The 3,635-nt window shown below is 35.0% G+C and overlaps 1 protein-coding gene across 1 annotated transcript in view; it reads left to right on the forward strand.

Annotated features, from left to right (window-relative positions):
- Positions 1–3,635, forward strand: part of Dmd (dystrophin) — a 2,056,279-nt gene that overhangs the window by 1,702,634 nt on the left and 350,010 nt on the right. The gene's annotated exons all lie outside the window — the stretch shown is intronic.

A 3,635-nucleotide genomic window follows, 5' to 3' on the forward strand; every position in this document is an offset into this window, starting at 1 on the left:
AATAGATTTTCTAAGCAGGTCATTTATCTGTGTTCTTCCTTATCATCATTGAATATGGTATCTAATCCTACAAATACATTGGCAGATTCTTAAATTTTTTCTCACACCTTTCTTTTCTATAATGATTCTATAGTAATTCCTTTGCATTATGAAGTCCCTTCTAAGCAGGAAGCCTAGGTGAGCTGCATCATCCATTCTTGCTAATAACATAGGCCCTATTGCTGTTGAAATAAACAGAGGACATTCTCCCTCCCTCCCTTCAGAACTACTAAGAGATGATTCTATTGGTATCTACCTAGAATATCCTCCTTTGATTTCTTTCTTCAGCAACATCTAAAATTCTTTGAGATTAGAACATTGAACTCAATCTGAGGCCATTCTCTATGGAAATATATTTTTCTATTCATGGCTCTCAAAATTTAATGAGCATCATAATCACTTGGAAGACTGATTGAAACAATTTTCTTGGTTCCCTCATTTAAAGTTTTGGATTGACTAGGACTTTAGTGGAATTTGAGATTCTGTATTTCTATGAAATTCCCAAGGGATGTTGTTGTTGTTCCAGGGACCACACTTTGAGAACCATTGTCCTACATTTAGCACATGCAGGTAGTCAACTTTAAAGTGCAAAAAGTGCATGCCTTTAAAATACTAGACCCCTTGAGTATTTAAAATCTAACTAGAGAAATGAAACATAACAGCATGCAAAAACTTCAGTTCCATAGAAGCTTCTGTGCCATGGAACCATGAAGACTAAGCACTCAATCTCCCTTTTGGCTGGAGTGTGAGGGTAAAGCGAAACTTGAAGAATACAGGAAAAGATGCTTAGATGCTGTATATATTTACTTTATTTCAAATTCCCTTGTCTAAAATATGTTTCTAATGTGGTACACATATGAACTTGTTGGGACCTTGACTTTATCAGGTCTAAAATAGAGACATGATACAATGTACCATACATTGTTTTCAAGTACTTAGAAAAAATGTAAAATTACTAAATTGTGTTTTTACATGTTGAACTGAGAATATATTACATGTTTAGTTAATTAAATTGTATCATCATGGATTATTTCCCTCATTTATTCTTTATTATTATTCAAAGTTGAGTATTTTTTTTGAAGATGAATGGAGTCTGCCTGTCACTTCAAATGCTACAACATAGGGTGTTGTTACATTTGACCTTTTAAATGTGGTTATTAGAAAATTTAATATTACATATGTAGCATTATCTCTCTTTGCATTGGACAGCACTGATCTATAAACTATTTTTCACAACTTTGTTTAAATAGATATATTAAAGGAATAGTTGGCACTCCAACATTCTCAATAAGCTAAGCTCAATCACCAGTCCCATAACAATCAAAGACATAAAAAATGGTGAAAGACAGAAGATATTTTTCATCCTCTACTGGGAAGAGGAACAAACATAAGGCAAATGGTAGCCCCAGGCTACCTTCTGGGTTCTGTGAGGAGTTTTAAGTTTAAATAGAGAACAAAATCTATGCACACTTAAGCCAGTCTGTTTAAGGTATGGTCCCATTCATCATTACCTATTCTCTGGTCCTAGAATATGATCTGAAAAGCCCTTATTGCAAAGTTATTTGAAAAAGTTCTTGAGGGAATAGGTTGCTTGCAAGAGATAATTACATCTGCTTCAGAATGCAGCCTCAAATTCATAGGGAAGAGGGATCTGTCTTATGAGGTCCTTTAGTCCGGGAATCCAAGGTGACTCAATTTGAACACTTAATCATAATAACCTATGTCATCATTTAAATGAGAAATGTCCCCCATAGGCTCAGGCATTTCAACACTTGGTTTCCAGTTGGTAGTGCTGTGGAGAGAGGTTGCAGAGATGTTCGCCCTTGCCAGAAGAACTATTTCACTGGCTCTGAGAATTTATAATCTCGCTACACTTCCAGTTCACTGACTCTGTCTTGTGTTAGCTTTTGAAGATGTGAATCTTCTTGTTCCAGACACTAGCTGCCATGACCTACCCCGCATTACAGACTCTCCCATTGGTACCATAAACACAAACTCTTTCTTCTATAAGTTGCCTGACACATGATGTTTTCTCACAACAACAAAAAATAAATAATAAAACCTATCTTCCTGTTTTGAACCAACAGAAACAAAAAGACACCAAATGAAAGCACTGGTGCCAGGGCTTCATCCCTGATTTGTAGTCCTAAGGGAGGAGTCAAGGTTTTCCTGCAAAAGCATTCTCTAATTGTTTCATAATCAGAGCTCAAATTTGCCAGTAGAAATGATGGGAACATCCCCCACCTCTCACAAAGATTCAGCTGGCTTTCCAAGAACCTTGGGATTCTGCATGACTCTGTCTTTGGGTGACACTGTTATTTTATAACCACAAATAGAAAAATACTTCTCATTCTATGGATCATAGGATTTTACAAAAAAGCACAAAAATGTATAGCATGAATGTACGACACATCAAATGGTGCCTGTATGTGGAATATAAAATTGTCTTCCTCATACACCACTGTTTTTATAAAGAAAGCAATTGTATTACAAACATGAATTTTAACCAGCTGGCCATTTTTTTCTCAATTTAAAGATGCTTGGATAATACTTCTGTCACAAGATAGGATAGTCCTGCTGTCTTTGAGAATGTGAGTGAAATATTTATTTACATGGTTAAAAGAATTAGAAGCTATTCTTCCACCCCAACCATTGCAACAGTATGTAAAAAAAAATAACCCTAATACATTCTAAATGATGGTTTGCTACTCTAAAACGATGTCAATTGCAGGGGCAAGCCGGGTGCTCCTACTGACAGCTTTCAAAACATTGAAAGTAAAGGAAATGAAAAGAACAAAGAAGAAGGAAGAAGCTGTTTGTTTTTGAAAAGGTTAGGTCAGGAAGGATTTGTTGTTATTAGGAATAGAATGACCCATGAATAAAGGACAATTAAGTTCTAGGGAAACATCTTTTCAGTAAGGAGAGAACAATCCTTTATGCTTGACCTCAACTCTGTTAAAGAAAAAAAGAATAAACTGGAGGAACTGAACAGAACAAGGCCCTTTAAAGAGCTAAAGAAGGGTTTAAATTTGAATGTTCAGCAAAGTGGCATGCTGAGGTCAAGGTGCATAGTCAAGCTTCAGAACATTTGTTTTCTAATGCTTTTACAAGTACTGTATTTTATTCAGAGGAATGCTGTTGAAATTGCTCAGATAACCTTGAAAGTAGCCTGACACATATGTCCCCAAATCTGCCCTACATGTGGCAAAAAGAAGACCTAATTTTTAATATCATTTTCTATATTTTTTTAAAAAGGCCTTGGGGACAAAACTGAGTGATGTCATAGGAAGTGTGATTAAATTATATCAAGTACAAAATGGGAGAAAAAAGATATGGGCAATCATAGAAATCTTTATGGAGCTAAAGACAATTAAAGACATATTATTTTTTCTGGAATTTTATAACGTGAACCAGAATAATTATGAAGTGTTAGGATACTTAATGACTGAGATCTTTATGCACACTCTTTAGTGCCTAATCTATTTTAATCAAGAATTAATTTTTGCTAATTCTAAAACTAGTGATTACAGTAATAAGGGTTCTGCCATTACTTCAGGTAAAATATGTCCCTATTAAATATGTTTACACTGGAAATT

The sequence above is a fragment of the Mastomys coucha genome, chromosome X (assembly GCF_008632895.1).
Source record: "Mastomys coucha isolate ucsf_1 chromosome X, UCSF_Mcou_1, whole genome shotgun sequence".
Lineage (NCBI taxonomy): Eukaryota > Metazoa > Chordata > Mammalia > Rodentia > Muridae > Mastomys > Mastomys coucha.